This window comes from Rhea pennata, chromosome 29, assembly GCF_028389875.1.
Source record: "Rhea pennata isolate bPtePen1 chromosome 29, bPtePen1.pri, whole genome shotgun sequence".
NCBI lineage: Eukaryota > Metazoa > Chordata > Aves > Rheiformes > Rheidae > Rhea > Rhea pennata.
In genome coordinates this window covers 2,057,119-2,078,577 of record NC_084691.1, presented here as the reverse complement: position 1 = coordinate 2,078,577, position 21,459 = coordinate 2,057,119, and the positions used below count along the sequence as shown (strand labels likewise).

At 53.7% G+C, this 21,459-nt stretch overlaps 1 non-coding gene across 1 annotated transcript; it reads left to right on the top strand.

Moving 5' to 3' along the window:
* Window positions 1–11,017: 11,017 nt before the first annotated feature.
* On the top strand, window positions 11,018–11,099 carry TRNAS-UGA (transfer RNA serine (anticodon UGA)). Its single transcript has one exon. It is a non-coding gene; the product is annotated as a tRNA-Ser (tRNA).
* Window positions 11,100–21,459: the final 10,360 nt, after the last annotated feature.

Sequence of the window (21,459 nt, the reverse complement as noted above, 5' to 3'; positions counted from 1 at the left end):
TGGAAAGAGTGAAAAAAAGATGGAGAACATCATTAATGGGAAACTCTTCTTGGATGGTCACTGACAGCAACAGAAATTTTTAATCACATGCTTCATCCAGTTGTGATTTTACTAACTCTAACATTATTATCTCTACTACTTATAATCATATTGTATATAAGGACTGGGTACCTGATAAAACAAATAACCCAAATTCAACCACTCAAAATGTATAAATTATTAAATAATTAGTAGCAATACTTTACTGTAAAAACCGTTTGCTTGCTGTGACAGAACACTGGAACAGGTTGCCCAGAGAGGTTGTGGAGTCTCCTTCTCTGGAGAAGCCCACCTGGATGCAACCCTGTCTACAATGCTCTAGGTGACCCTGCTTGAGCAGGGGGTTGGACTAGATGATCTCCAGAGGTCCCTTCCAATCTTACCCATTCTGTGATTCTGTGACTTGCAAGTGCATCAATTATCAACATACTATTTAAGGCACAGAGGCAAGAGGTGACTGTACCACCACTCTGTGAAAATCAGACTATGACTATGGTCACGAGGTAGAAGTGTGGTGGAGTGTAACTACCCACTTACCCCTGCCCCCCTCTCACGCCCCAGCTGAACACAAATAACTGAGAGAGCCCAGGGCTGACCAGGAAGAACTAGGCAATACTGGTTGCAGGGATTATATATAGCATAAGTTTAAAGGCAAAATATCTCAGGGAAAAGGTTTCTTTCTGGTGTACTGGGCTGGGGTGATCAATGAGCCATTAAGTGGTTCAAGCTCACACAAAGTTACAGGCTTTTGGAGAAAATCTCAGGTCCAAATAAAAGACAAGAAAAGGAATCAATCTCAGCAGTTCTAATTCGTGGGCATTTTGTTTTTCCTGCTCCTTCAGAAAGTGACTAGTTTTGAGCTAGTTATAAGCCTGAGCTTAAATGATCACAAAGGCTGTGCAGCAACACTTGTAGAGAAGCTACAGAGGGGAGAGCAGTGGACGTTGTGTCCCTTGACTTCAGCAAGGCTTTTGACACTGTCTCCCGTAACATCCTTCTAGATAAGCTCCGGAAGTGCGGGTTAGACAAGTGGACAGTGGAGTGAATTGAGAACCGGCTGAAAGGCAGAGCTCAGAGGGTCGTCATCAGTGGCATGGAGTCTAGTTGGAGGTCTGTGGCTATTGGAGTTCCCCAGGGCTCAATACAGGGTCCCATCCTGTTCAACTTTTTCATCAATGACCTGGATGAAGGGACAGCGTGCCTCCTCAGCAAGTTTGCTAATGATACCAAGCTGGGAGGAGTGGCTGACACACCAGAGGGCTGTGCTGCCATTCAGAGAGACCTGGACAGGCTGGAGAGCTGGGCGGAGAGAACCTCCTGAGGTTCAACAAGCGCAAGTACAGAGTCCTGCACCTAGGGAAAAATAACCCTAGGCACCAGTACAAGCTGGAGGCTGACCTGCTGGAGAGTAGCTCTGCAGAGAAGGACCTGGGAGTGCTGGTGGATGACAAGTTGACTAGGAGCCAGAAATGAGCCCTTGTGGCCAGGAAGGCCAATGGTCTCCTTGGGTGCATTAGGAAGACTGTTGCCAGCAGGTCGAGGGAGGTGATCCTGATGCTCTACCTCAGCCCTGGGGAGGCCATATCTCGAGTACTGTGTCCAGTTGTGGGCTCCCCAGTAGAAGAGAGATACGGAGCTACAGGAGAGAGTCCAGCATAGGGCTACGAAGCTGATCATAGGACTGGAGCATCTGCGCTCTGAGGAACAGCTGTGAGAGCTGGGCCTGTTTAGCCTGGAGAAGAGAAGACTGAGGGGGGATCGTATCAATGTGTATAAGTACCTGAAGGGAGGGTGTCAAGGGCATGGGGACAAACTCTTTTCAGTAGTGCCATGTGAAAGGACTAGAGGCAACGGGCACAAACTGAGCCACACGAAGTTCCGCCTGAACGTGAGGAGTAATTTCTTTCCTGTGAGAGTGACAGAGCCCTGGAACAGGTTGCTCAGAGAGGTTGTGGAGTCTCCTTCTCTGGAGATATTGAAGGCTAGCCTGGATGCAACCCTGTTTAACATGCTGTAGGTGACCCTGCTTGAGCAGGGAGGTTGGATTAGATGATTTCTAGTGGTCCCTTCCAGCCTTACCCATTCTGTGATTCTGTGATTCTCCCAAGGCTTGAGTGGAGGGGGAAGATCACCTCCCTCAACCTGCTGGCAATGCTCTACCTAATGCAGCCCCAGCTACCACTGGCCTTTTTGGCCACAAGGGTGTGCATTGCTGGCTCATAGTCAACTTGGTGTCCACTGAAACTCCCAAGTCCTTCTCAGCAGAGCTGCTTTTCATCAGGTCAGCCCCCAGCCTGTGCTGTTGCATGGTGTTATCTCTCCCTAGGTGCAGGACTGCACTTCCCTTTACTGAACTTTGTGCAGACTCATGTTTTCCCTAGGCTTCCTTTTGTTACTGATATATTTATAAAAGCCTTTCTTGGCATCCTGACATCCCTTGCCAGATTAAACTTCACATAGATCTTGGCCTTTCTAGTTCCATCTCTGCATACTCTGACAATTTCCCTGTATTTCTCCCAAGTGGCTTATCCCAGCTTCCACCCTCTATACACTTCCTTCTGTTTAAGTTTTGCCAGGAGCTCCTTGTTCGTCCACCCAGGTCTCCTGCCCACTTTACTCAATTGCTTGTTCATTGGGATGTACTGTTCTTGAGCTTGGTGGAGGTCATCCTTGAATATTAACCAGCTCTCTTGGACCCTTCTTACTTCTAGGATTTGTCCAGGCAGGTTCCTGAAGAGGCCAAACTTTGCTCTTCTGAAGTCCAGGGTTTTGATCCTAGTTTTTGCCCTGTTTCCTCCTTGCAGGATCCTGAACTCTGCCATCTCATGGTCACTGCAGCCAAAGCTGACCCCAACCTTCACATTTCCAACCAACCCTTCCTTGTTTGTTAGTACAAGGTACCGCAGCACACCTCTCCTTGTTGGGTCCTCTATTACCTCTGTCAGAAGTTATCATCAGTTTTCTGCAGGAACCTCCAGGATTGCTTGTGCCTTGCTGTGTTGTTCCTCCAGCAGATATCAGTATGGTGGAAGTCCTGATAAGAACCAGTGCCTGTGATCGTGAGGATATTTCCTGCTGTCTCTAGAAGGCCTCACCTACTTTCTCTTCCTGACCAGATGGCCTGTAATAAATATCCACAATAGTATCACCCATCTTAGCCTGCCCTTTAAACTTAACCCATCAGTTCTCAGTTCACTCATCATCCACCCCTAGACAGAGTTTAATACTTTCCAGTTGCTCTTCCACATAAAGGGCGACTCTCCCTCCTCGCCTTCCTGACCTGGCCTAACTAAAGAGCATGTAGCTAGCCACATGGGAGTATTCCAATCACACAAGCTATCCCACTATGTCTCCATATTCACGATGAGATCATAGCCCTGTGACTACACACAGATCTCTAATTCCTCCTGTTTGTTCCCCTTGCTGCATGCAAGCATGCATGCATTTGTGTACAGACTCAGGCACTTCAGAGAGATATTTGAGCATGTTGATTTCCCAGAAGGGGTGCAAAAGGTAATCACATCTTGCAGTTTCCCTTAAGAGCTCTGTGAGTACTACAAGCATTTCAAACCTTGCTGCAAGGAGAAATGTGGTGGTGGTGGCCTCTACCTACCTCCAACATGATACACTTTCTGTCTCTGGCAAAGGACAAAATAACAACCACCTCATTTTCTTCTAAAGCATTTTCTGTTCTGATGTGGAAGGGGACCCTTTAGGACACTATCCTTGAGTGCAGAAAGGAGAATAACTGCACGTGCTAGAGGCACTGAGGGAACACAGAAGAGGGAGGAATGGACAGTGGCACCCAGAACAACTCTGCATTGGCCCATGACCTGGCGTGGTCTGACAAGATGTGCAGCAAGGGAGTGGGGAGTGTCATACCAGGACACAAGGCTAGTGCATGGGATGATCCTGTGGGTTGTTGGATCAAGAGTTGCTGTGGCTAACTGTGAGCATACTGCTGCCCCTGCACACATTTTCCAGTCCTAGAGGCTCCAACCAACAGCAACACTCCACCATTCACCACCATAGTTGGATAATGGATCTGCTGGGAAGCACCCAGCTCCTTTTTTTCTTGCTTATCCTGTTTGCAGTGTCATGGCTGAGATTTTATTTGAGGAATTGAGGCAGGTCTGATCTCCCAGCAGCCTTTTTAGTGTTGTAGCATTGATTACAAAGCAGGATAGTAAGAAATCCCCATGCACGGCAGATGAAATTATTTAAGTAGGGTCCTTCTGCACTTTCCTCAGATATACAGCAGTCATTCTGGGGGAAAGGGAGAAAAATAAAGAACTGTTTGAAGTTTATTTCAGCACATAATAGAACTACAAAGGGCAAACAGAACAGTCTCTGCCAAGCAGCTTTTCAGCAGAGACCGAGACAATATTGTATAGAACTGCATCATACTCAATGCATATATCACAGAATCACAGAATGGGTGAGGTTGGAAGGGACCTCTGGAGATCGTCTAGTCCAACCCCCGTGCTCAAGCAGGGTCACCTAGAGCATAATAGGATTGCATCCAGGCAGGTTTTCAATATCTCCAGAGAAGGAGACTCCACAACCTCTCTGGGCAACCTGTTCCAGGGCTCTGTCACTCTCACAGTGAGGAAATTCCTCCTCACATTCAGGTGGAACTTCGTGTGGCTCAGTTTGTGCCTGTTGCCTCTAGTCCTTTCACATAAGGCAACTGAAAAGAGTTTGTCCCAATCCCCTTGGGACAAATACTTATAGACATTGATAAGATCCCCCCTCAGTCTTCCCTTCTCCAGGCTAAACAGGCCCAGCTCTCACAGTTGCTCCTCATAGGGCAGATGCTCCAGCCCTCTGAACATCTTTGTAGCCCTACGCTGGACTCTCTCCAGTAGCTCCTTGTCTCTCTCATATTGGGGAGCCCACAATTGGATGCAGGACTCGAGATGTGGCCTCACTAGGGCTGAGTGGCAAATCTTGCTAATAAATAAATAAATATTGCTATATCTTGCTGTGGCAGCAGAGTTACACAGAGCTGGCCAAATGCTGACTGATTAGCTACAAAATCTATCTTACTGATTAGCTACAAAGTCTATCCATGCCCTTGACACACACATATTCACCCCAGTAGCAACCAGCATCCTCATCTTGCAGCTTACAGATGCACTGTGCCATGTACTGTAACTCTAGCTTGTGGGTGATCTTTTGGAGAAGCTAATCTGCAAGTGTAATTTAGTTGATTTGAAACTACTGGCTCTGTTTCCATTAGCCTGTCAAACCTGGCATTACTATCCAAGACAGATTAGTACATCATAGAATCATAGAATCAGTAAGGTTGAAGGGATCTCCAGAGATCATCTAATCCAACCTCCCTGCTCAAGCAGGGTCACCTACAGCATGTTAAACAGGGTTGCATCCAGGCTAGCCTTCAATATCTCCAGAGAAGGAGACTCCACAACCTCTCTGAGCAACCTGTTCCAGGGCTCTGTCACTCTCACAGGAAAGAAATTACTCCTCACGTTCAGGCGGAACTTCGTGTGGCTCAGTTTGTGCCCGTTGCCTCTAGTCCTTTCACATGGCACTACTGAAAAGAGTTTGTCCCCATGCCCTTGACACCCTCCCTTCAGGTACTTATACACATTGATACGATCCCCCCTCAGTCTTCTCTTCTCCAGGCTAAACAGGCCCAGCTCTCACAGCTGTTCCTCAGAGCGCAGATGCTCCAGTCCTATGATCAGCTTCGTAGCCCTATGCTGGACTCTCTCCTGTAGCTCCGTATCTCTCTTCTACTGGGGAGCCCACAACTGGACACAGTACTCGAGATATGGCCTCCCCAGGGCTGAGGTAGAGCATCAGGATCACCTCCCTCGACCTGCTGGCAACAGTCTTCCTAATGCACCCAAGGAGACCATTGGCCTTCCTGGCCACAAGGGCTCATTTCTGGCTCCTAGTCAACTTGTCATCCACCAGCACTCCCAGGTCCTTCTCTGCAGAGCTACTCTCCAGCAGGTCAGCCTCCAGCTTGTACTGGTGCCTAGGGTTATTTTTCCCTAGGTGCAGGACTCTGTACTTGCGCTTGTTGAACCTCAGGAGGTTCCTCTCCGCCCAGCTCTCCAGCCTGTCCAGGTCTCTCTGAATGGCAGCACAGCCCTCTGGTGTGTCAGCCACTCCTCCCAGCTTGGTATCATTAGCAAACTTGCTGAGGAGGCACGCTGTCCCTTCATCCAGGTCATTGATGAAAAAGTTGAACAGGATGGGACCCTGTATTGAGCCCTGGGGAACTCCAATAGCCACAGACCTCCAACTAGACTCCATGCCACTGATGACGACCCTCTGAGCTCTGCCTTTCAGCCGGTTCTCAATTCACTCCACTGTCCACTTGTCTAACCCGCACTTCCGGAGCTTATCTAGAAGGATGTTACGGGAGACAGTGTCAAAAGCCTTGCTGAAGTCAAGGGACACAACGTCCACTGCTCTCCCCTCATCTATCAGCCGGTCACTCCATCAGAGAAGTCTATCAGATTGGTTAATCAGGATTTCCCCTTGGTTAATCCACGCTGACTACTGCTGATCACCTTCTTTTTCTCCATATGCTTGGAGATGACATCCAGAATGAGCTGTTCCATCACCTTTCCAGGGATGGAGGTGAGACTGACCGGTCTATAGTTGCCTGGGTCCTCCTTCTCACCCTTCTTGAAGACTGGAGTGACATTGGCCTTCTTCCAGTCCTCAGGCACCTCTCCAGTTCTCCATGACTTTTCAAAGATGATGGAGAGCGCCTGGCAATAACATCTGCCAAATCCCTTGGTACCCGTGGGTGCATCGCTTCAGGGCCCACGGATTTGTGAATGTCAGGTTTGCCCAGAAGAGCTCTAATCCTATCCTCCTCAACCAAAGGAAACTCTTCCTTTCTCTAGACTTTCTCCCTTACATCCAGGCTCTGGGATTTTTGAGGGTTGCCCTTAGCAGTGAAGACTCAAGCAAAGGTGGCATTCAGTAATTCTGCCTTCTCTGTAGCCTTTGTCACCAGGGCTCCCGCCCCATTCAGTAGTGGGCCTGCATTTTCCTTAGTCCTCCTCTTGCTACTGATGTATTTGAAGAAGTCCTTCTTGTTGTCCTTGACATCCCTCGCCTGACTCAATTCCAAATGGGCCTTAACCTTCCTCACCACATCTCTACATACTCTGACAGCATTCCTATAATTCTCCCAAGTAGCCTGTCCCCTCTTCCACATTCTGTGTACTTTCTGCCTCTGTTGGAGTTTTGTCAGGAACTCCTTGCTCATCCATGCTGGTCTCCTGCCCCCTTTTTTATCCTTGGGATGCACTGCTCTTGAGCTTGGAGGAAGTGATGCTTGAACACTAGGGAGTGGAGGAAGTGATGCTTGAACACTAGGGAGGCTGCATCCGCAGTACTGTGTCCAGTTCTGGGCTCTGCAATACAAGAGAGACATGGAGTTCCTGGAATGAGCACAGGGGAGGGCTACGAAAATGACGATGGGATTGGAGCATCTCCTCTATGAGGAAAAGATGAGAGAGCTGGGGCTGTTTAGCCTGGAGAAGTGAAGACTGAGGGGCTGGAATCTTAGCAATGTGCAAAAATATCTGAAGTGAGGGAACAAAGAGGATGGGGCTAGGCTCTTTTCCGTGGAGCCCAGTGACAAGACATGAGGCAACAGGCATAAACTGAAACACAAGGAAGTTCTGTCTAACATGAGGAAAAACTTCCTTCCTGTGAGGGTGTCTGAGTCTTGGCACAAATTACCCTGAGAGGTTGTGGACTCTCCATCCTTAGAGATATTCAAAAGCAGTCTGGATGCAATCTGGCCAACATGCTCTAGGTGACCCTGCTGGAGCAGGGGTATGGACGAGATGATCTCCAGAGGTCCTTTCCAACCTCAACCATTCTGTGTGTATGAATTCTATGTTGTTCTCCAGTAAAAAGTTGGACAGCAGGACCAGGAGAGCAATGTGCACATGTCCATCAGGCAAGCTTGTAATCCTGGATAGTGCATGTGCCACACCGGGTCACAGCTCAGCCATGATGACTTACTTGAGGCTATATTTGTGACTAATGCCTGTCTGAAGAAGGTGGACATGGATGATGCTTCCTGTAATTTGTTTGCTCCTGCCGATGGCTGGAGAAGAAGCAGGGTAGGCCTGCCAGAGTATCCTGAGGCAACCTACATGGAGTCATCTGGATTACCTTTTCTGATGGAAGTGAGGTCTTGGCTATCTTTTTTCCTATATCTTTTCTAAGTAAAGCAGGCAAATAAAAGTTCCAGGCTCTTCATTCTAGACTAGTTCTGATTTGAAGACTCCTATTGGGCTCTCTTTGATATTCAAGGGAACAAAAACAAACTGCAAGTGCAATGAACACAAAGCCGATCACAGGGCCTCTTCTATCTGTCATGCTTACATGAAGGAAAGCAGTTTGTCTTGTTCAAAACAAACTCTGGGCAAACAGGGTGAGTTGGGCAGTGCAGATGGGCTCCCTCCTGGGCTGGTCTATTCTGCTCTGTACTGCTGAACCTAGGATTTCTCTGAGATGTGACGTTGGGATCCTTTTAGGATCAAATTGTCCCTGGGAAGAATCTATTAGGGAGCCCCAGATAAAGCTTCTAGGATGGAGCAGTTTTCTCCTCTTAGGCTCAGAGAGGTTTCTCTTTTGCAATGGTCAGCCTCCACCCACTGCTGCCTTTCAGCCCCCCATGACTCCTTCATACCATGCTGCCTCAGCTCTTTGTGCAGCCACAGTATGACCCAGAGCAAGGAACTGATTCAGTTCAGATTTTTTTCTTCTCAGTTATAGGAGATCCCCAGTTTGATTAGTTAGAGGCTATACAAAATTGCTGTGCAGAGGCAATGTGGAGGAGAAAATAGGGCTGTTAAATTAGACTCCACTACTGAGAATGTCCTCATGGAACAACTGATGGCTGATGATGCATCTCTTCCCCCATCCCTGTCCCATCCTGCACTTTCCCTTATACAGGTGTTTGTATGGCCACATGGCAAACAAGATTCATAGAACGGTAAGGTTGGAAGAGACCTCTGGAGGTCATCCAGCCTAACCCTCAGCATAGCCCCATACAGGGATTGAACCTGCAACCTTGGCATTAGCAGCACCCTGCTCTAACCAACTGAGCTAAACCCGCCCCCATGGAAGAACTGATTCAAGTTAAAGCAAAACAGCAGTAGCAGCTAGTGGCAGCTTGAAAGTGATCTTTAAGAACCACATTTTTAAAAAACAGATGACTACAGGAAAAACATATACGTAATTCAGATTAGAACTTAGTGGATTTTCTCCCCAAAGGACTTGGATTGGAGCTGTCCTGATTTCTAGCTAAAGAGAGCTGGAAGATGGGAACTGGTAGGGTGGAGACAGAGAGAGAAAAATAATCAACAGTGGGGATTAGTACCTGGATCATGTAAGTGTCTCTGGGAGTGCTCAGGACAGAAAAAGGTTGTGGTCAGATTTTCTAGTGTAGCAGAAGAGTGAACTGCAAGCATATCACCCTGGGCAAAGGCAGATGGAAACACATCCAGGATTAATCTGTATCAGGCTTATGGAGGTGTCAGTGACATCAAGCCGGCCCTGATGGAGGGCCAGCATCCTCTCCGCCGGTGCACCCTGTCTTGTGGCACATAGGTGCACCCTGTCTTGAGGCCCCCTGTGGCAGGATTGATTAGGGCTGTCAGCAAGCATCATGGATCAAGCCCCTCTGTTTCAGAAGACAGCCTCTCATTTGCGCAGCTCCAGTGCCACCGTGTGGCACTCCCAGTTCACAGAATCACAGGATAATTCAGATTGGAAAGGATCTAAGGACGTCTCTAGGCCAACATCCTGCTCAAAGCAGGGTCAGCCATGAGGTGAGGCCAGATTACTCAGGACTTTATCTAGCCTGAGTGTCTAACTTCTGTCTCCAGGGATGGAGATAGCACAACATGATCCAATGGTTGAATGACATTCTGGTTAAAAAGTTTCTTCTTCTACCCTATGACCATCAGCTCTTGCCTACCCACTGTGCACCACTGTGTGTGAGCCTGGCTTTGTCTCATTGACAGCCTCCCTATGGTTACTAGAAAGCGGACGTTAGATCCTCCCAAAACTCTCTCTTCTTCAGGCTGAAAAAAAGAGTTCCCTCAGACTCTCATTCACAGGCCTGGGCTTCAGACCACTAACCATCTTGGCTGGCCTCACAGTTTACCAATGTTTTCTTTTATTGGGGGACCCAAAACTGAATGCAGTATTCTAGCTCTGGCCTGATGAATGCTTAGTGGAGGGGAATAATCACTTTCCTCAATCTACTGGCTGTGCTACCATGTTCAGGCAGCCCAAGATGCAGTTGCCCTTCACTGCTACCAGGGCATGCTGCTAGCTCATGTTTCAGTTGGGGCATGAAGACGCCAGGCTCTTTTCAGCAGAGTTGCTCCCCAGCCAGCTAGTCCCCAGCCTCTACCATTACAGGGGCTTCCTGCTTGGGTGCAGGACTCTGCATTTGTCCTGGTGCAATTTCTGTCAATTGGGAGTTGCTTTCCAAGAGATTAGGGCATTTCTGCCAAAGGAAGGGAAATATGGAGGATCATTCCCAGACAGGTGAGGCCAGTGAGGATTGTTCCCTTACAACAAGGCGTCTGTTAGCGCGACAGCAATGGAGATCAGATACACAGCTCCTCCCTGTGCATCTTGCCAGGATGCTTCAGAGCTGGACTATATTGTGATCCCCACAGGACAAATGCTCAGTCTCTTTTCAGAGGACCATCCTGGCAGGCACTGCAGCTGATTTGCAATTTCCAGGGGCTCCTGAAAACCTCTACCTCAGCTTGAGCACTGGTTTCATTACCCTCACCTCCAGCTCTGCTGCAGGGACCACATGTTATTTAAAGAAGTAGCCAGGTCACTGCATGATGTGGCTAACACTCCAGATGGGCGGTGTCCAGGGTGAATAGCCAGTATTCCTGTGGCCTTGAAATCCTCTTTATTATAGCTCTTCTGCTACCAGGGTGCTGTGATGGCCGAGTGGTTAAGGCGTTGGACTTGAAATCCAGTGGGGTTTCCCTGCGCAGGTTCAAATCCTGCTCACAGCGAGAGCTTTTACTGATGGGCTTCGTGGAGTGCACACATCCATCAGACTTAGGCGTGTGCTGCTGGTTATTCAGTTCTCAGAAGCAAGAAGGGTGAACACAAAAGGAAGGAATTTCAGGAAATAAAGGTTGTGGGATCCAAACAGTTGATGCCTGAAAGACGAGAAAAGCCGCCTGGACCCTGCAGAAATACTGGTGATGTTTTATGTTCTTTGAAAATGAATTCACTACAGTCAGCACCGCCTCACTGAAGACACCAGCTAGGATGACAGAGGAAGATCAGATCCATCAGTACTTAACATGGGGCTGACCATCCTAGATGTTCACAATGTGGCATAGGTTGGGGGGATACAAGAGCGGAGACTGTACTTTAACATGCTGTCAAAAGAATTTGTCTGACTTTCAACACTTTTCTGAAACTCGGAGACAGGGACAGGTGGGTAAGAGTGGCTTTACCAACAAAAGGGCCTTGGCGGGGACGGAGAGCCCCTGAGCACTGGGGTGGTACACCCTCTGCCAGAGCATCACCTGCGCTTCCCCCCAGTGCTCCTGGAGGGCAACGGAGCTGAAGCCAATGGCAGGAGCCGGCCCACAACCCCTGCTGGCAGTTTGCTGGGGACCTTTGTCCTTGGCAGCTGCGTTTTCCCTCCTCAACTCCAGTGGTCCCTTGCCAGTGAAAGAGGAAGCTTTGGCGGGGGGGTGGGGTTGGGAAGGGGCTGCCAAGTCACTGAGGCAAGGACAGAACCTCCTGCAGGCCCCCAAGGCTGGCAGGATGTGTCGCATTGCAGGAAGCGTGGCGGCTGACGGGAGCCTCGTCTCTCCCGCGCAGTCTTTGAAGGCTCCTGGGGTGAGGTCCGCTAGGGAGACCTGCCCTGTCCCTGAATGCTGTGCAAAATCAGAGCAGGGTTTTGCAAAGGCAGTAGAGCCTAGCTGTTTGCTAATGAAGATTTCCGTCTTCTGAAATCAAGTTGACCAGTCCCCTCCTGTCCCTTTCATCCACCGGTGTGCCTTTGCATGCAGAATGTCAGCCAAGAGACTAAGGCAGGCCTGTGCTGCTCGCAAAGCCGCCAGTTCTGTGGGCTCTTGCAGTGCCTTGCCACTGAAGGAGGCTGCTTTCTGGTTTCAGCCGCCTACTTCCCCCGGACACTGCTGGGCTTTCCAAGGAGCAGAGGGCCAAGTGGTCATTCGGTTGCCTGAGGAGATCTGGCCAATGGCTGTCACCGTGGAGCACATCTCCAAGGCAGTCTCTCCTTCCGGGGAAGTCAGCAGCGCCCCCAAAGATTTTGCTGTCTCCGTAAGTCTCTGCCTTGCACCTCCGCGGGGGGCAGGGAGGGAACGAGGCCCTGCGGCCCTGGCCAAAAGCTGCAAAGGAGCCTTGTATCTCCTGGCGGCTTCTCCCAGAGAAGCGTAGGCTGGTTTCTGCAGAGCACTGCGTCCCTGCGTGGGGTGCGTGGCAGCCCACGGTGGTGGTATGCCACTCGGCTTGCTCCAAGGCCAAGGGTCTTGGAGCGCTTGCTCAGAGCAGCCTCACCCACACCCACACTAAGCTCTTCTCGGCTCCTGCTAGAGGAGCGGCACACGAGGCAGGGTTGCCCAGTTCCGCCTCAGCAGACACTTTTCCTTCAGCTCCGCTTGAGCATGACGTGCTCCCCTTGTCGCTTGCCTTTGAGGGCGTGGATGAGGAAGCAGCAGCAGAAACTCTCCTGGGGCTCTTTGTGTTTGAGGTGGACCAGGAGGCTGTTCAGACTGTCCGCCTCAAGGTACCGGGAGTGCGTGTGGGCACGACGCAAGCAGCAGACTGAGGTTAGGTTTGCCTGCAAGTGCTTGGACGACAGAGCGTGGAGGATGAGCCAAAGCATCCTGTGCCTTGTGGCTCTGGCAGGGGAAGCACGGCTGCCTCCTCTGCCAGGGCTGCGTTTGGTTCCCCAGCAGGGATGGTGCTGGCAGAGGAAGCGCCCTTGCTGTGCTGTCGCGCTTTCCACCGGAGCAATGATGGCTGCCTCCATTTCCTTTACAGAAGCAGCTGCCCAGAGCCTTCCGCTACATCAAATTCCGGGTGCAGAGCAACTGGGGGAACCCCAGGTACACGTGCATTTATCGAGTGCAGGTTCATGGGGTGATGGCAAGGCAGAACTACCAGCTGAGCCACGAGACAAGAGAGTTTCTGTAATCCAGAATAAAAAGAGAAGAAAAGATGTGGCAGCTCTCATTCATGTTTTTCGCCCCACCTGGAGCTTGATTCTTGAGGCAGGCCACCGGCCATGTGCATGGTGAGCATCTGAAGAGAGAGGCAGGAGAGGCGCTGGGTCTCTGCAAAGCATGGCTATGCATCCAGGAAGTCTGAGGGCACTCGGCTTGTTCCGAGAACATTCTGCAGGGTAAGGGAGCAAGCAGCCTCTTGGAAAAGGATCCTCCACAGGTCCTGTGATCCGTAGCAGAGGCATCTGCCACCTTGTCTCTGCAGGGCCAGTGAGCCTGCCTCAGCCCTCAGCTCCTGCAGCGCTAGTTCCGCTTGCATCGCTCCTGAGGAAAGGACCTTTCTGGCAGCATTGAAAGACGGGCCCTGTCTTTGGCTCTGGGGGTCAGGGCAGGGTCCTTGGACTGAGGGAGCCTGCGCCTCTCACTGCCACTGCTAAGTGTGGGTGTGTGGGTGTGGAGGTGTGCACCGAGCGGAAGAGGCACGTGCCTTTGTCCCAGCAAGCTCCCCACTCTACTGCTGCTTTCCTAGCTGAGGGGAGGTATGTTTTCCAGGGCCAACAAGGTCGCCTGGCTGATGAGCTTGGGCTTGCTGCACTACCCTGTTAATGCCCGGCTGAGTGTCAAGAGGAGAAAGCTCTTGCCAGTCTCCCTTCTGACTTAATGAGGCTTCTCCCTCAGCCGTCGGAGCCCTGCCCCGGAGCACACCAAACACAGGAGAGCCTGGGAGGGGAGGAGCTGTGGAAGGGCACAGCAGCTTGTGCGGGCGAGCGAGTGAGCTGGCTCTCTGGGCTAACCAGTGCTCCTCTACAGGTGTGCCGGGAGGTTTCCGGCGTGCGCTGGGGGCTAACGCTGAGGGTTTCTCTGGCCCAGGCTGCACAGCAACCCCCTGGTGGGGAAGCCCCGCTCTGAGGTCACCATGGCAGCACCTTGCTTTCATCGCAGGTGCCTCTTGGGATGTCATAAAAGGCTGCCCTGCATAAAAGCGCAGCCCGCAGAGGTGTGCAGCTCTGCAGGCAAGGAGGTTTGCAGAGGCCAGCAGGGGCTTTGGGAAGAGGCGCTTGGCTATTTGCAGCACAGCGACCTTTTCCGTCTTGCTGGTGACGCAAGTGCATTAAAGAAAATGCCAGCCGAGTTGGGCAGGTGGGTGCCAGGGGGCCCCAAAAGCAGGGAGGGGTAAGGCAAGGAGCCCTGTGTGCCGCCCGGGTTCCTTGGCGGGGACGGAGAGCCCCTGAGCACTGGGGTGGTGTGCAGGTCCCCCTCCAGCCTGGGGAGCCAGGCAGCCCAGCAGACCCTTTGGGTGGGCAAGGCGCTGCCCCTTCTCCTCGGCAGAGCCCACTGGGACCAGGCTGCTGTGCGTGCGTCAGGTCAGAGGTCTTCAAGTGCCTTAGTGCCCACGGGGTGGGGTGCTGCAGCTTAGAGCTTCCTAAAGGCCCTCGGGCCCTGGGCTTCTCCACTCCGCTGAGCTGAGGACGCGCCTGGCAAGGAAGCCTCTAAACGGATCCCCGGGGAATCCAAGGACACCCTGCAGGCTTGCGTAACACCAGCGTTCCCTCTCTTTCAGGCGATTCCTCCCCTGGCAGAAGGGCAGGAGGTTCCTGAGGGTCCTTCTCCTGCTCGCCCCAGTCTTTGCTGGTGAGCAGTGCTGACCAAACATCTTGCCGGTTAGCACAGGCGTACTAGGTGCCAGCTTTCAGCGGGAGGGAGACGCAGTAGATCCTGTGACGCCTTCTAGCTTCACAGCTCTGTGACACAGTGAAGGCCAGAGAGGGTCTTTACAGGCGGGCTGCAGCCTGCCTGACACCTTCCGGGGGTTCAGGCAGTGTGTGGAAGCGCGTAGGAGCATTATGGAGAGAGGGCCCCGCTCGCTTCCGAGCTTTTGGCTGGGAAGGTCTCTGCAGAAACCTGCACGGGCTGGTGCATTGTCTCTCAGCTCGGGACCACGTGCCTTCCTTAGTGTGCGGGTGTGTGGCCGTCAGGTGTAGGCATTTTGCAAGTTTAGCGGCCTGGGGGGTGCCCGAGGGGTTGGAGCCATATCCTCTCTGTGCTCTGGCTCCAGCTCCAGCTGTCCCAGGTCAGCTATTGCCCCCTAGGCGTGGGAAGAGGAAAGGTGGCTGCAGGGAGCCTTAGAAAGCCTCTTAGCCTAACTGTCTCTTGATGCGCTGACTCACAGCTGGCATTTACTGCTGGGGCTTGCTGCTCAGGGAGAGCAAGTGGCAAGAGGAAACGCTGCAGGTACGTGCCTCTTGCTGTGGGGAAGCAAACTCTGGCGCAGGCCATAGCTCGGAGCTCCTGCTTCCCTGCAAAAGCTGGGCATCCGCTCCGCATTGCCAGGGCTCATCGTCACAGAGGCGTGTGGGGTGTGGGGACACTTGTGCTGGTCACTCAGTGTCTGTAGCTGCTGAATGAGGTTTGACACCGAGATGTGGCTGAGCCAGCTCTGCAGGCTGGCAGGCAGATGAAGAGGAGAACTTGGGCAGGAGGTGCCTTTGCTCTTGCCTTAGCCCCTGCAGTCTGCAAAGGGTCAAACAGGAAATGGGCTGCCCCAAGGCAGCAGCTGGAGAAAGGCCTGAACCCTCTGGCTTGCTCCAAACTGATGGAAAGCAGCAGCAACTGCTGCCTCTGGTTCCTAGGGAAGTCTCCTGTGGGAAGCCCCCACAGCGCTCCTTGTGCTACCTCTGGTGGAGGGCCTTTGTGTTTCAGGAGACGTCTGGGGTGCCGGCAGCAGAGCTCACGCCTCTCAGGTAAGAGTGCGTCCTCACCGTGGACCTGATGGAGTGGCAAAGCAGGCAGGGCTCGAGTCTTCCCCTTGTGCTAAGGGTGGAGGTGCAGGGAAGCCTTTGTTAATGGGAGGGAGGGAAGAGGATGGGGGCAAGAACATGGCACCCTGCTCGTGAGTGCGTTGGGAGCCTGCCTGCAGGGGCTGGGCAGCTGTTGGACAAGATCTGCTTTCCCTTTGTCTTCAGTAACTCGCTGGCCTTGCTGCGGGAGAAGATCCGTGAGCGGGAGCTCCTAGAAGAGCAAGTGGCTCACGTACATGCCAAGACGGGTGCTGCAATGGAGGCCATCCTGCAGTCGGTGGAAGACGTTTTGGAGGAGAGGGAGATGACTGAGAAGAAGAGAGCGGTAGGGAGGCTGGCATTTCATCAAAGACCTTGCTATTATTTGGTGGCTCCCTCCTGCTGCTTCCTCTTGGCCCTCTGGAGAGTCAGCTCTGTCCTCCTGCTGCCCAGCGCACAGCTGGCTCTCGGGGCTCCTTGGGGCCCTGACTGGTGACCTGAGGCAGGTCTGCAGCGTGGCTCTGGAGACTGCTGTTCTCCGCGAGTCCTCACTCGGCTCGTCAGAAAGCACTGACCCAAAGGGGTGGTGCCTTTCTCAGCAAGCCTTGCCTTTGGTGGACTGACCCCGAGGCTCTCCTTTGCTCTGGGCAAGCCCTCAGTGTTCATGCCGAAGTGCCTCTCGATGAGTGTGTGTCATTCTCCGTGCTCACCTCCGTCTCTGCCTTGGCAATGTTTTTCCCAGGCCCTTCTCAGCTTGACATGGGCAGCCCTTGAGCAGATAGGGGCAAAGTACCTGGAGACGGTGGACTGGGCTCTGAAAAGCACAGGTATGCCTACGGAAAGCCTGCTGGCATTCGCCTGCTGTACGGCCCTGCCAGAAAGGCTGCGCGGCCGGGCTTGCAGCCTCAGAAATACCGGCTAGCTCAGTGCTTCTGCTAGCCTCCGGCCTGTCCTAGGCAGCTGCTTTGCATGTGCATTTCAGGGGCTACCATCGACGAGGAGAGAACATCCAGCACCTACAGCGGGCAAGGCAGTGAGGCTTGCTGGCTTTGCGTTCCGTTCTTGTTGGTGGCCAACCCTCCGGATACTATTTTGCAGGTAATAGCATGGAGAGCATGACTTCCGAGGCAGTGCCTTGCTTTCAAGTTGGGGCCCCAAGCCCCAAGCCCCAAGTCCAAGCCCCTCCCTTCGCAGCAGCAGGACTGCTCAGCCCTGCAGGGCTCACCCTCTGCCAGAGCATCACCTGCGCTTCCCCCCAGTGCTGCCTTCCCTCCTGGAGGGCAACGGAGCTAAAGCCAATGGCAGGAGCCGGCCCACAACCCCTGCTGGCAGTTTGCTGGGGACCTTTGTCCTTGGCAGCTGCGTTTTCCCCTCCTCAACTCCAGTGGTCCCTTGCCAGTGAAAGAGGAAGCTTTGGCGGGGGGTGGAGAGGGGGCTGCCAAGCCACTGAGGCAAGGACAGAACCTCCTGTAGGCCCCCAAGGCTGGCAGGATGTGTCGCATTGCAGGAAGCGTGGCGGCTGACGGGAGCCTCGTCTCTCCCGCGCAGTCTTTGAAGGCTCCTGGGGTGAGGTCCGCTAGGGAGACCTGCCCTGTCCCTGAATGCTGTGCAAAATCAGAGCAGGGTTTTGCAAAGGCAGTAGAGCCTAGCTGTTTGCTAATGAAGATTTCCGTCTTCTGAAATCAAGTTGACCAGTCCCCTCCTGTCCCTTTCATCCACCGGTGTGCCTTTGCATGCAGAATGTCAGCCAAGAGACTAAGGCAGGCCTGTGCTGCTCGCAAAGCCGCCAGTTCTGTGGGCTCTTGCAGTGCCTTGCCACTGAAGGAGGCTGCTTTCTGGTTTCAGCCGCCTACTTCACCCGGACACTGCTGGGCTTTCCAAGGAGCAGAGGGCCAAGTGGTCATTCGGTTGCCTGAGGAGATCTGGCCAATGGCTGTCACCGTGGAGCACATCTCCAAGGCAGTCTCTCCTTCCGGGGAAGTCAGCAGCGCCCCCAAAGATTTTGCTGTCTCCGTAAGTCTCTGCCTTGCACCTCCGCGGAGGGCGGGGAGGGAACGAGGCCCTGCGGCCCTGGCCAAAAGCTGCAAAGGAGCCTTGTATCTCCTGGCGGCTTCTCCCAGAGAAGCGTAGGCTGGTTTCTGCAGAGCACTGCGTCCCTGCGTGGGGTGCGTGGCAGCCCACGGTGGTGGTATGCCACTCGGCTTGCTCCAAGGCCAAGGGTCTTGGAGCGCTTGCTCAGAGCAGCCTCACCCACACCCACACTAAGCTCTTCTCGGCTCCTGCTAGAGGAGCGGCACACGAGGCAGGGTTGCCCAGTTCCGCCTCAGCAGACACTTTTCCTTCAGCTCCGCTTGAGCATGACGTGCTCCCCTTGTCGCTTGCCTTTGAGGGCGTGGATGAGGAAGCAGCAGCAGAAACTCTCCTGGGGCTCTTTGTGTTTGAGGTGGACCAGGAGGCTGTTCAGACCTTCCGCCTCAAGGTACCGGGAGTGCGTGTGGGCACGACGCGAGCAGCAGACTGAGGTTTGCCTGCAAGTGCTTGGACGACAGAGCGTGGAGGATGAGCCAAAGCATCCTGTGCCTTGTGGCTCTGGCAGGGGAAGCACGGCTGCCTCCTCTGCCAGGGCTGCGTTTGGTTCCCCAGCAGGGATGGGGCTGGCAGAGGAAGCGCCCTTGCTGTGCTGTCGCTCTTTCCACCCGAGCAACAATGGCTGCCTCCGTTTCCTTTACAGAAGCAGCTGCCCAGAGCCTTCCGCTACATCGAATTCCAGGTGCAGAGCAACTGGGGGAACCCCAGGTACACGTGCATTTATCGAGTGCAGGTTCATGGGGTGATGGCAAGGCAGAACTACCAGCTGAGCCACGAGACAAGAGAGTTTCTGTAATCCAGAATAAAAAGAGAAGAAAAGATGTGGCAGCTCTCATTCATGTTTTTCGCCCCACCTGGAGCTTGATTCTTGAGGCAGGCCACCGGCCATGTGCATGGTGAGCATCTGAAGAGAGAGGCAGGAGAGGCGCTGGGTCTCTGCAAAGCACGGCTATGCATCCAGGAAGTCTGAGGGCACTCGGCTTGTTCCGAGAACATTCTGCAGGGTAAGGGAGCAAGCAGCCTCTTGGAAAAGGATCCTCCACAGGTCCTGTGATCCGTAGCAGAGGCATCTGCCACCTTGTCTCTGCAGGGCCAGTGAGCCTGCCTCAGCCCTCAGCTCCTGCAGCGCTAGTTCCGCTTGCATCGCTCCTGAGGAAAGGACCTTTCTGGCAGCATTGAAAGACGGGCCCTGTCTTTGGCTCTGGGGGTCAGGGCAGGGTCCTTGGACTGAGGGAGCCTGCGCCTCTCACTGCCACTGCTAAGTGTGGGTGTGTGGGTGCGGAGGTGTGCACCGAGCGGAAGAGGCACGTGCCTTTGTCCCAGCAAGCTCCCCACTCTACTGCTGCTTTCCTAGCTGAGGGGAGGTATGTTTTCCAGGGCCAACAAGGTCGCCTGGCTGATGAGCTTGGGCTTGCTGCACTACCCTGTTAATGCCCGGCTGAGTGTCAAGAGGAGAAAGCTCTTGCCAGTCTCCCTTCTGACTTAATGAGGCTTCTCCCTCAGCCGTCGGAGCCCTGCCCCGGAGCACACCAAACACAGGAGAGCCTGGGAGGGGAGGAGCTGTGGAAGGGCACAGCAGCTTGTGCGGGCGAGCGAGTGAGCTGGCTCTCTGGGCTAACCAGTGCTCCTCTACAGGTGTGCCGGGAGGTTTCCGGCGTGCGCTGGGGGCTAACGCTGAGGGTTTCTCTGGCCCAGGCTGCACAGCAACCCCCTGGTGGGGAAGCCCTGCTCTGAGGTCACCATGGCAGCACCTTGCTTTCATGGCAGGTGCCTCTTGGGATGTCATAAAAGGCTGCCCTGCATAAAAGCGCAGCCCGCAGAGGTGTGCAGCTCTGCAGGCAAGGAGGTTTGCAGAGGCCAGCAGGGGCTTTGGGAAGAGGCGCTTGGCTATTTGCAGCACAGCGACCTTTTCCGTCTTGCTGGTGACGCAAGTGCATTAAAGAAAATGCCAGCCGAGTTGGGCAGGTGGGTGCCAGGGGGCCCCAAAAGCAGGGAGGGGTAAGGCAAGGAGCCCTGTGTGCTGCCCGGGTTCCTTGGCGGGGACGGAGAGCCCCTGAGCACTGGGGTGGTGTGCAGGTCCCCCTCCAGCCTGGGGAGCCAGGCAGCCCAGCAGACCCTTTGGGTGGGCAAGGCGCTGCCCCTTCTCCTCGGCAGAGCCCACTGGGACCAGGCTGCTGTGCGTGCGTCAGGTCAGAGGTCTTCAAGTGCCTTAGTGCCCACGGGGTGGGGTGCTGCAGCTTAGAGCTTCCTAAAGGCCCTCGGGCCCTGGGCTTCTCCACTCCGCTGAGCTGAGGACGCGCCTGGCAAGGAAGCCCCTAAACGGATCCCCGGGGAATCCAAGGACACCCTGCAGGCTTGCGTAACACCAGCGTTCCCTCTCTTTCAGGCGATTCCTCCCCTGGCAGAAGGGCAGGAGGTTCCTGAGGGTCCTTCTCCTGCTCGCCCCAGTCTTTGCTGGTGAGCAGTGCTGACCAAACATCTTGCCGGTTAGCACAGGCGTACTAGGTGCCAGCTTTCAGCGGGAGGGAGACGCAGTAGATCCTGTGACGCCTTCTAGCTTCACAGCTCTGTGACACAGTGAAGGCCAGAGAGGGTCTTTACAGGCGGGCTGCAGCCTGCCTGACACCTTCCGGGGGTTCAGGCAGTGTGTGGAAGCGCGTAGGAGCATTATGGAGAGCGGGCCCCGCTCGCTTCCGAGCTTTTGGCTGGGAAGGTCTCTGCAGAAACCTGCACGGGCTGGTGCATTGTCTCTCAGCTCGGGACCACGTGCCTTCCTTAGTGTGCGGGTGTGTGGCCGTCAGGTGTAGGCATTTTGCAAGTTTAGCGGCCTGGGGGGTGCCTGAGGGGTTGGAGCCATATCCTCTCTGTGCTCTGGCTCCAGCTCCAGCTGTCCCAGGTCAGCTATTGCCCCCTAGGCGTGGGAAGAGGAAAGGTGGCTGCAGGGAGCCTTAGAAAGCCTCTTAGCCTAACTGTCTCTTGATGCGCTGACTCACAGCTGGCATTTACTGCTGGGGCTTGCTGCTCAGGGAGAGCAAGTGGCAAGAGGAAACGCTGCAGGTACGTGCCTCTTGCTGTGGGGAAGCAAACTCTGGCGCAGGCCATAGCTCGGAGCTCCTGCTTCCCTGCAAAAGCTGGGCATCCGCTCCGCATTGCCAGGGCTCATCGTCACAGAGGCGTGTGGGGTGTGGGGACACTTGTGCTGGTCACTCAGTGTCTGTAGCTGCTGAATGAGGTTTGACACCGAGATGTGGCTGAGCCAGCTCTGCAGGCTGGCAGGCAGATGAAGAGGAGAACTTGGG